At 48.6% G+C, this 11425-nt stretch overlaps 1 long non-coding RNA gene across 1 annotated transcript; it reads right to left on the reverse strand.

Annotated features, from left to right (window-relative positions):
* Positions 1 to 630: 630 nt before the first annotated feature.
* LOC118499056 lies at positions 631 to 11179 on the reverse strand. The gene is made up of 3 exons (XR_004901557.1): positions 11035 to 11179; positions 7535 to 7541; positions 631 to 1650 (listed from the first exon to the last, which is right to left on the reverse strand). It is a non-coding gene; the product is annotated as an uncharacterized LOC118499056 (long non-coding RNA).
* Positions 11180 to 11425: the final 246 nt, after the last annotated feature.

Here is an 11425-nt window from a genome sequence, read left to right on the forward strand (position 1 = left end):
TCAGGGCGCAGAAAATCAGATCTCAAGGGGAAACAAGATGAACACCCACACCTATTTCTTACTCCCCAAACTCACCGGCATGTCAATTAGGTTGCAAACCCCGTTCTGCAGAAGACAAAGGCTGAAAGAGTGAAATGGAAACAAAGCAACTGACCGATGGATTTGGGCACCAATCCTTCCTAACGCCCGCTGAGAGGCGTTCACGGTGTTTGTGCCAGGTGCCGTGCAAAACGCGTCACAGGAGTTGCCCATTCTGTCCTTGCACCAGCCTTCTTAGAAGCTGCGATTTCTCCACTGTGCAAAAACAAGGCACAGAAGTTCAAAGCCATAGCATCAGTGTGTGTGGGGGAGTAGTTAGGGCACCGGGGTAGGAGGTAGTTTATCCAAGTAAAAGCTAAACTTCTACTGGAGTGATTTCTGAGATTGAATAGTTCGCTTATGTTTTCTTTCGTTATTTCTGGTTGTCTTCCCGCCCCCCACAGGTATGTGAGGGAAACGGGAGACCAGGAGAAAGGGGAGGGGGGAAGGGGGAGAAGGAGAGAGAGTTTGCTTCCCAGGCAGACCACAGTCCCTCTCCCTGCTTGGGCTCAGCGTGATTTTATCCGTAACTCCAGCCTGTGGGGCTCCTCCGTAAAGTGTTTCCTCCCATAATGGCCGTTTGAATCCTTCAGGTTAAGAGCATGAATATGAAGCAGTCCAGTGGGATTTTTTTTATAAGCAGAGGAAATGGGGATCAGGTTAAAAATTGAATTTTAATAAACTTCCCAAGTCCCGATTTAGATGGTGCGCTAATGGCTCCTCCTGCTGAATCACCTGGAAAGTCAAGTGCAGTTTTAAAAGGCCCTTGTTGTGTGGGAAGCTCAATGCGTCTTGTTGAACGGTAATTGTGCTGCCCGTCCTCACGGACGAGACTGTGTGTGAAACCGGTGAGAGAAGATAAGAAATACCATGGTCGGCCCAGAGAACGGTTTGGGTGCGGGGAGGAGGGCGGGGGAGTTGGGTTTGAAAAAATTTTTTCACTCTTTTGACCAAAACAAAGAGACCATGATTGCACTGTGTGAAAAGTGGTGTCTTCAATGAACTCCCCTAATTTGATGGCACTGAGGTCTAGAATTCTTTCTGTTTCTTTTGATTTGCTCATTAGCTAGAGCAGTAGACTTGTGAGAGGGAAAATGAGGGTCATATCTCCCCAAAACGTGTGGCTTGTGAAGGACTGTGGGTCCTCCTGACTCAGCTGACCCATCCCATGCCTCCCCTGCCTGCCTGGCCTGTGTCCCCCAACTTTACCTGCGTGTCGTTGAAAACGGTCCGGCCACGTATGATTGCTTGATGCTTTTTTCTGAAAACAGGATTTTATCCCCTTCATGTCTCTGATCTACTGGGTGGAGTTATAGTTGCCTTTGGGGCACCTGTCCTTCACCAAAATAAATAAGTTCACTGACAACTCCATGTCATAACAGCATTGAGGTAAACGTGAACATATTGTTATTTATTTAAATATTTTCTGAGACCTGGAAGCCCACTTCTCTTCTGACTTCAAAAGCGATGAAACCACTTTGGAGAGGCCTCGAAGGCGTCTGGGGGTCTTCTGCCCCTGAGGGAGAAGCTGGACCCCGGCTGATGAGGACATCGCAGAGGATGAAGGCTTCACTGGCTCAGGTCAAGTGTGCGTGGTCAATGCCACGGCACAAACCAGGTTAGCGGTCCCTTCGTTGTGTTGGGTAAACAGCTCTAGACGGTGCACGGCTTTTCTTTCCGACCCCCGCCCAGCTCTGCCCCGAATTACACAGATCCATGTTGCAAGAACTGCAATATCGCAGGCCTGACGTGGCCGCCTTGTCCAAATCATTGGACCCTGCTGAGTGTGGGAATGCTTCAGAGCCGTGGGAAGTCGGGGCTCCCCCCGGTGCCAGGTCCTCGGGGAGTAAGGGTGACTGGTGCTGTCATGGGCATGCCTTGCTGCTTTTCTCCTTTGGCCTCGCTCAAGGGTACCGGGAGGTTCAGCCTCCTCATATGCGCCCTGTGGTAGGTACATGGGCACAGGCTTATGAAAATGCATTGAATATATACAATTGTGTGTTGTATTACATTTAATAAAATGGAACCTCTTACCTGAAGGAGCTCACGGACGTGCAGGAACAGAAACAGTGCCCCTCAGTCTGATCACTGTTAGGGGCTTCGTCTTCTGTTCACAAGAAAGGTCAAGGCAGCCTTTGGGCCGCGGTGCCCACACGCTCGCGTCCTGCCCCGAACTCTCAGCCACAGGCCGCGTGTGATTGTTCTAGCAGCTCTCTCCTCATGGAGTCCCCACTGGAGTCCTCTGGAGTGTGGCTCTGTTGTCCTTGAAAACTGACAGGGCCGCCTTGTCCTCTGTAAGCCTTGGTTTGATTCCAGATTCAAAATAGAGCCAAAGCTCTGAGAGGCCTCTCTTTCCCCATTTTTTTTTATATACTTTTCTTATGAGAGGGTTCACAATGACACTCACAGGGGCTAACTGGAGATAGGTTTTTCTCCTTTATGGTAGTGCTCCGTGTTTCACAGAATACACGGAAGCTCAGACAATGTAGCTCTTATGTGAAAAAACAAAAAGCATTTTATGTTCAAAATGATCAGGTATCAATGCTTCTTATAAACTAATATAATTTTGCAAACTCTGGTGCTTTATTTCAATGCGATCGTACAGTATTCTGTGCCTGGTCCTTCCGTTCAGCATTGTTTGTGAAATTCAGCCACTCACACTGCTCAGAGCTCACTGAAGTTCATTGTCGCTGTGAGCGGTGCTACGCTGTGTCGTACGCTGAAGGTGCTCAGGCACCCTGCTGTCGGTGGCATTTGGGTTGCTTCCACCTGAGGGCCTTCCCACGTCATGCTCCTGTGAACGCTCCTGTGCATGTTTTCGGATGCACAAGTGCAGACATTTACATTTGCTCTACATTTGGGGGTGGGACTGTCGCTTCACGGGACTTGCCAGTGCCCAGCTTGAGTGGTTAATGCCCAAGTGTTTTCCAAAGAGGTCAGGCCACTCACTCCTACCAGTAGCACGGGGGTTTCCACTGTTCTGCCTCTTCCCCAGCAACTGGAAGCATCACGCCTTTAATTTTAGGCACTCTGTTAAGTGTACATTGGTGTGTCATTTCGGTTTTAATTTGGACTTTTGTACAAACAAAATTACGCACATTTTCTTAGGTTTAATGACTATTTGGATCTACTCTTGTGAAGTGCTTATTTATGTCTTTTGCCCATTTTTGTATTGTGCTGTTTATCATTTTGCTATTGACTTATGGAAGATCTTTCTGTATAGGGGAAGTTCCTTTGCCTCTGTTTTCTTATCTATAGCATGGGAAGAATATTACTGCCTCTCTTACACGGTGTTGTTACAGGATATGAGCCGTTACATATAAATGCTTCGCTTAGAACCTTATGTGGAACATAGCAGGAGCTCAGTAACTCTCACTATTGAGTCTTGGCTATGAGCCAAGATCACAGTGCTAGCAGGTCATGGACACAAAAGTCTAAAGTGGCCTCCTTATGTCCCTTCACCAGGCTTTGCCTTGGACAACAGTGACTTCTCACACCCAGAAGGACGGGAACCCACCATAGTCACCCCTAATGGTGTCCACCCGGGGCCCCAAGGGTAGCTTTGTGGAGCAATGGCTGTTGTGATTTTCTCCACACCACCACCCCGCTTTTAAAACCTGGAAACTGTTCTTTCCCTCTGTGGAGAGCGAGGTGGCATTCAAACCGAACATTACTGGAAATGCATTCACCTCACGGCCACTGCATGGTGCAGTTGGCATTTGGCATATTAATTCCAAAAGTTTTAACAGAACGAGGTTGAACCAGTAGGTTAACAAAAACAAAACCTCTCTGAACCCAGATATAAAGTGTATTAAAAATTAAAGGGCACACAATGGGAGCAGTGAAGTATTTTAGGCTAAGTGCCCCTTTCTGCCTCGTCCGACTAAGTCCCCTGGCGTGCCAGCCGCGCTTAGGAGAAAGGGGGCCATTTTTCTCATGTCCTGTGGGGAATGGCTTTGCTCACGCTGCCCACGCCGTGGAGGATTTCTCAAAAACAAACAAATACGCAAACTGTAGTCAGCCTGCTTTCACTCCCTCCATGTGTGAAATTTTCACAGACAGATTAAATAAATTCTTTTTTTGAGGAGGGGAGCATTGAGGAGAGGCATCATTTAGGCCTTCCCAACCCAAAGGGATAGAGCCTTTCCTTTGTTATTCCTCATGGAGAACAGCCACCAGTCGGGTCCATCTAGGTCCCCTACTTAAATTCAGTTTCTTACGTTTTTCTCTTGATTCACTGTTTTTCTTCCCTGGATTTAACCTAGTTCTTCACGGTTGTGATTTCTCCACTGTGAAATTGCATTTACCTTATTGAAATGTCTATAGATTTCCCTCCCCATATGGAAAGTTTCTATATTATTTTTCTGCTTCTCTCCCCAGGCAAGCCAGGAAACCTTCCCACTTAGGTCAGAGCTAACTAATTTACAGTCCTTCCCACTGAAATGTAGTATCCCATTAATAAGTATATACAGGCACAGGCAGAAGTAGGTGTACAGTTGTGAAGATGTGAAACAGAGTTTATTCTTGTGTTATAATTTATTAAGTATCATATTCTTTATTTGTATTACAACTGTAAACCGACTGTTGCCCAACCCTGGGTGTGTGCATCAAGGGTGATTTTAGAAAGGGAGGGTGGTTGGCCCCAAGACTGTCAGGATGATGGTCTTGTCCATCCAAGAAATCTCTTTTGGAGAGTTTCACAAAACCCTGCCCTCGCAACGCTCACAGGGTGTCTCCAACGGTACTATAGGAAACCATATTATTTTCAGATATTTTGCTCTTGCTTCCTCCATGGGCATTCATTCTTGCCTACTGCTGTCTAGCGCCCCCCTGTGGCACCACTGCACCTCTCTGTCCATTGAGCTTGGGACTGGCCATGTGATGTTCTTCAGCCAATGAAATGTGAGCAGATTAACCTTACCTGAGGGGATGCTTTCTCGGGCATCCCAAGTTTCCACCAGCTTTATTTCTCTTCTCCCACCCCCAGTTCCTTTCTCCTGGTTCTCAGAAGGAGAACACACATGGAGTCACATGTGGCATGAGCAAGAAATAAGTGCCTGAGGCTTGGGGCGTGCTGGTTACTTCCAGTCTGTCATTGAAATTGTGTGTTCACTTGTCTCATTCAGGGGCCACATGCTGAAGACAGAGAAGACACCTTCTTTGATGGGTGTCTGTATAGTTTGGTGCTTGTCAGTCAGTAGGAACTAGTAACCGTTTGTTGAGGAACGAAGTGACCCAATGAAGGCCTCCAACGATACCTATCTGTCCTTCACTACGGTAGCTCTGCCTCCTGGGACACTTGTCCCCCTGAGTGGAAATCTGATCCTCCAGGGCTTCCATTGTGCATGTGGGTCCCGTTCCCTGGGCTCGTATAAAAATTCAAATATCTCATCTGTAAGACAGTCTTCTAGAGTTTTAAAACACTGCTGCTACCCACTTTAGGAGTTTGCCTGTACAGATTAAATATTCCTTCCTGTCCTCATCGTTTTGTTATCTTCCGTGGTTCAGCCTCCTCAACCTCCTGGGGGCTCTCCTTTGCAGGGGCTCCACTCCACCCGTGTCTGTCCCAGAATGTGGGGTGTGGGATTAGAGTCCGTCTGCACGGGTGGACAGAGCGCCGTGGGTGAGACAGGGCCCTCTCCTCTGGACTGTTCCTCCATCTGGACTAATTACACGGAGGCTAATGCAGCCTTTGCTGGTTTTGGCAGCTGCTCCTCGCTGCTGATTCACAGTGAGTCAACCAAATCCCTTAAGCCTTGTTCACCAGCCTTTGTTACCAAGCTCTGCCTCGACTTGGGCAGTGGGTTTAGGGTACCCAAATATAGACCCTAACACTTTTCCTTGTTGAGTTTTCCACCTCATTTCACCTGGGTCATAGGTCCTGTCTGTTTGGGACAAAAAAAGGCTTTATTTTTAGGAATGGAAATTCAGCTACAAGCCAACAGACAGGAGAAACCACCTTGTCCCATCAACTCTGGCATGATTAGCAAGCCCCATTGTCTGGTCCAGGAGCCTGCACTTAACTATGTCACATACTGTGGTTCGTCTGTTTAATTTCTCCAAGAGAACAGAAGAGTAGCTTTGGGATGCACTGCCAACGAGCATCTTTATTTATTTGTGACAGACTTGGCTCCCACGACCTCCACTTCCCAGGATTCACGCTGTTGCTAATTCCCTTTGCTTGAGTGTGGGCGAGTCCTCTAACTTGCATCGGGCTACTAGGATGTGGTACAGGTGAGAGAATTGATGTGACTGCATGTACACATTTTTGTGACCTGAGGTTGTAACATCGCTGGGGCTACAGGACCCTCCCTCTCTGGATATGAGAAAGCCATGCGTGTTGTGAGCTGTCCTTTGGAAAAAGGCACAGAACTGAAGGTAGCTCCTCAACGACAGTCAGTCTTACAGCCTGCAAGAAACAGATGCGGTCAGTAGTCACGTGGTCCTGGAAGAGCGTCTCTCCCCAGCCGAACCTTAAAGGGAGTCCTGAACCACACCTCGATGGTGGCTTTCAGATGAGACTCGGAAGCAGAGAGCCCGACACATTCCGGTCTGGACTCCTAATCCACAGAACATGTGACACAATAAATATGTGTTGTTTTAAGCTGCTAACTTTGTTGTAATTGGTTACTCGGCAACATGTAACTAATATTCCATGAAATTGGGGGGGGGGTTAGAAACGAAGTTCAGTGGGGAGCCAGTGACATCAGGAAGCTCAGAAAATACACCCATTGTCTTTCACTTTTTTTTGCTGGTTGGGTCAACTTGTAGAAACTTAGATGAGTGCCGTGTACATCACTAGGATGTTAAAAGGCCACCTAGTATCCAACCTCAGACAACAGATTTTTGATCTAGTGTCTGCCCAGGATAACCTGCTCATCTGTCTCATTCAAGAGCCCAGCTCTCTTCTTCCTCTGCCTTCTGGGCTCCTCAGCTCTGCACCAAGGCCCGAGTGTTTGGTTCCTGCCCTCCTGGCTTCCTGGCTTTGGTCCTCTATCAACTCAGGGCTCCAAGTCCTCATCTCTCCTGTACTCTCACTGGGAGGCGTTTCCAGCTTGGTTCTGCTTAATCTCTATTTTCCAGGTCTGGTTCCCCCAGACCCCCTGGCAAAGGGGAAGCATCCAGTGCTCTAGGCTGCTTAGTGGTGAAAAGCCTTCAGCCCGTCATGGGACCTTGGACACGACAGTAGATATTGCTGATGTCAGTGAGGTCACCTCAAGCAGTTTGAGATTCCCACGGGGGGGGGGTCTTCTCTTCTTTGAACGTGAGCTGTGTCCTGATCATCGTCATATTAAATTCTAGGCACATCTTCACGTATAAAAAGAAACTTGAACTACCAGTGGCTATGAGTCACTTGCACACATGTATGGACAGGCCACTGGGGAAGGACCCCAGCCCACGGCTTGTAGTTCCTGGGAAAGTGCTTGTAGTTCCTGGGAAAGTGCATGAGGCTAACTTGACTCCTGCTGGTCATTTCCGATGGCTCAGAACCTGGGCACTGGGCCTGAGGGAGAAGCTGATGACCGGGTATTTTGGGTTTTACCCGCCGTGCTATTTTTACATGCAGCTGAGCTTGCCACAGACAGAAAGGACTCCTGGACTTCCTTAGTCCTAATGCACTTGAAATACTGTGTGTATATAGAGATCAGGAATTCAGGATCTGCTGTCCTGCTCACTCAGGCTTGAGCTTTACAATCAAAAGGAGCTTTGAGCTTAGGGACATGGACCTTCATCTTAGACTTGATCTTTCAGGTTCAGGCAATTTCCCTTTAATGGATTACTGCTGAGGCAAAACAGATGCTATGAGTAACTTGATTCATGCTCAGGGGTGGCCCTAGAGTTATAGAGAGATCTTAAATGGGACGATGCTAACTACTAATGCAAACCCCTAATTTTACCAACAGACACTCAGAAAGGTTAAATGTCTAGATCTAATTGACGCAGTTAATTGATGGCAGCACCCAGACTTGATTTCAGACGAGGTAGCCATGTTATTCTTTGAAAGTCCATAAAGCAATGGAAGGCCAGGGAGGAGAGTCAATCACTTCCAAGTGCTTGGAGGAGAGGTGACACAGAACAAAGGAGGCTGCACCGGAGAGGACAGCCACCAGCCCCAAGGACAGTAATTCTCCATCTCCTCGTCTAGACTTTGAGGAGTCCAGGTCACAGGTTGGGATGAAAATAGTACCTGCCAAGCCCGGGGAGACCAGGGTCCAGGAGGAGAAGCGAGGCATGAAGCTCTTTTTCCAAAGGGCTCCATGTTAGATGGTGCAGCCTCTTGGACCAAGTTCTGATATTATAAGACTGTTTATTTTCTTGTTTCTTCTCCTGAGCATTTAGCAAGAGGCCTATTGATTTTCATTATTTCTAATTCCAGCCTCACCTCAGCTGTACAGTGGAGGAGTTAATGGAAAGGTCTTTTCTGTTTGGGCCAGCGTGTGTGAAAAAGATTACTGTTCCCTGAGGCCAGCTGGATGGTGATGGGGGGAACCAGAGAGAGATTCAAAGCAAAGGAGAAGCTGAGAAAATGAGGCCAGAGCCTTAGAATCAGTTGCTACTTCTTCCAAGACACTCTCTTTCAACAACCGACTTTGAAGGGATCTATCACTGATCTATCTATCTATCTATCTATCTATCTATCTATCTATTATCTTGCTTGCAGTGTGTTGAGGGCCTAGGTTCACCTCCTGTATCACCATGTCCAAGACTTGTCACCTACTTTCATAGTCCTCTCTTCTGTGTCCCTATAACCTGTGCCTGGACATAGATACCGTATTTGCAATCTGCCTGTTTCAGAGTTGGTTGTGAATGGGCTGTCCCTCCTACCAGATTGTAGTCTTTCTCTAGGCAAGGAGAGGGTCTTTTTTATTGCATTATCATTGTTCTTCTCTGGTTCCTACCCCAAGTGGCTAAAATAGTGACTTGAAGGCAGCAGATACTTAAGAAATAAGTGTTCTGCTAAGGAGATGCAGGGGCACGTCGAGGTGGAGGCTGCCACCTCTGTAGTCAGAGGGCCTGGCTTTGAAATGTGGCTCCACAGAGTGCTCACCCTGCGAGGTCACCAGGATCCTTGGCTTTCCTGTGCCCTAGTTTCCTGGGCTGTAAGGGATGGAGCAGTTAGTGTAATGGTACCTGCTCATTGGGTTGGAATGAATACTGAAAGTGATTTTGTAAAAAGTGCCGAGAACTTTGCATTTACAAGCCTGCCATTGGACAGGTCCTCCCGAAGGGAGGTGCTACACACTGCGTTCTGTGGTCCTAGCTCTGTGGGTGTCGGTGCCCCCAGAGCACAGCCAGTTGGGGCCTGGAGCTCTGGCTTGGTCCTGCCAACAGTCCTCAGTCCCCACTCTCTCACCACTTCCAGCATGAGGTCCCCACATCTCAGGGGTCCTCTCCCCAACATGCGGGGATGTGTCCCAAGGTCCTAGGGTTTCTGGGTCACTGCTTTGCCTCTGCCTAGGGTCTGCTGAGGCTCTGGTGTAGGAATATCACTTCTGAGCAGCCATTCATCTCCTTCCCACCTCTGACCTCGCTCTTTGCCCAGTCTGGAGAGGTTAAGATTTGGGTTGGATCTCTGAGTAGATGATGACCACCCTAAGAATCCCAAATTTTATTTTCTAACACACTGGGGAGGGGGCTTGGTCTCTGATGCCTCGGGGTATCTAATTCTGGTAGAGATTCCCCTGTCCTGCCCTGACTGCTGTTGACTGGGAGAGGGTTTTCTTCGGGGGGGGTGGTGACTGATCATGACCAAGGCCTGACTCCAATGACTGAACACCGAGGGCACTGTGTTTCTTCTAAGTCAGTAGTTCTGAGAATGCGGTCTAGGACTGTCAGCCTCTGCATCTCCTGAGAACTTGTTAGAAATACAAATTCTCAGACCCTAAGACCTTCTCAATCAGAACCTCTGGAGGTGGGACCGGTAATTTGTATGTTCACAAGCTCTCTGGGAAATTCTGGTGCGTGCAAAATCAAGAATCACTATTCTAGGCCTTCACACTACCCTCTTCCGGGTGATACCATTGATGACCAGGAAAGGGGCTTTAAAGCGGTGTTTTTCAAGCTACTTGATGGCAAAGGTCATATGGCAGAACTTCATCCTCAGGTCCCGCCCCTGACCCTCTGAATCAGGATCCCTGGGGCAGAGCTGGGGAGCTACGTTTTTACCCAGAGTGGCAGGAGAAGCTCCTCAGTGGAATTTAGGGAACCCTTGTTTGAAGTTGGGAGGGGTGGCCCCACACTGTGGTGACCTCTTTCTGTCTAGCACGTTGGGGACGAGCACTGAGGGGCAGGAGCTGTGAGAAGGGCAGACTGGCATCAGATTGTTCATTCTCTGTGGCCCCATGAATTGGACAAAATGCAGTCTACAGAGAAGTGGCATAATGTGTCCCTCCTGGCACCCTCATCCATCCTTGTAATTATTTCCAGGCGGGTACAGTGGCAGCCTCTCAGTCCCTGGTCTTTATGTCCCTGGTGTCAAGAGCCTCTTATGATGCTCAAGTGACACAGCCCTGAGCCCTGGTGTGACTGTCTGGGGTGGGGGGTGGGTGCTGCGGGCACTGTGCCTCTTGTTCTCACCAACGCTCTTCTCTCCCTCACTCCCACTTGTTCTCCAGGCTTCCATCACCCCCGGGTTAATTATTCCTGTGCTGAAAGAGTTCTTACCCACAGTAGTTTCCCCTTGTCATAAAGGTTAGGTCCAAAATCCTAAATGTAGCCCGGCCCTGCCCCTGGGCCCAGGCAGAGCATTCTTTGCCAACACTGAAGGCCGTCTTGGGCTGACTCAGGTGACAGACAAACTTGCTCAGGGGTTATCGGGGCTCAGGGGGCAAGGCGACAGGACTGGGACAATCACTGGGAAGAGCTGACCGTCCAAGGCTGCAGCAGAGGTGCCAGCAGAGATGGGGGCTGTCCAGCTCAGGCTACCATGGTGATGACAATGACCTTCGTTCCCACGCAACTATATCATTCTTTCAAAATCCAAATCTCAGAACTGTTTGTCAACTTGCTGAACCATTCTCTTGCTAACCCAACCCAGGCTGACAAGAACCATGGCTGCCTTTCCTTTTCAAATGAGGGGCCGGTTTTCCTCACCTGGACCCCCACTCTCAGGGGTGTCCATCATGGGAGACCGGGAGTACAGTAGGGAGAGGAGGCTGGGTGCCAATGAAGCTGAAATTGGTAAGTGTCTACTATGCCGATGTCTCAACTTGTGACAATGCCAATATCTGGAGAAAAATATGTTAACTTTCTTAAAATTAGTAGTAGCAAATGGTCTCTTCTCTTCTTTTCTTCCCCTCTCCCCTGCCTTCCTGTTCTCTTGCCTTCCCTCCCATTTCTTCCCTTC

The sequence above is a fragment of the Phyllostomus discolor genome, chromosome 1, assembly GCF_004126475.2.
Source record: "Phyllostomus discolor isolate MPI-MPIP mPhyDis1 chromosome 1, mPhyDis1.pri.v3, whole genome shotgun sequence".
NCBI classification, from domain to species: Eukaryota; Metazoa; Chordata; class Mammalia; order Chiroptera; family Phyllostomidae; genus Phyllostomus; species Phyllostomus discolor.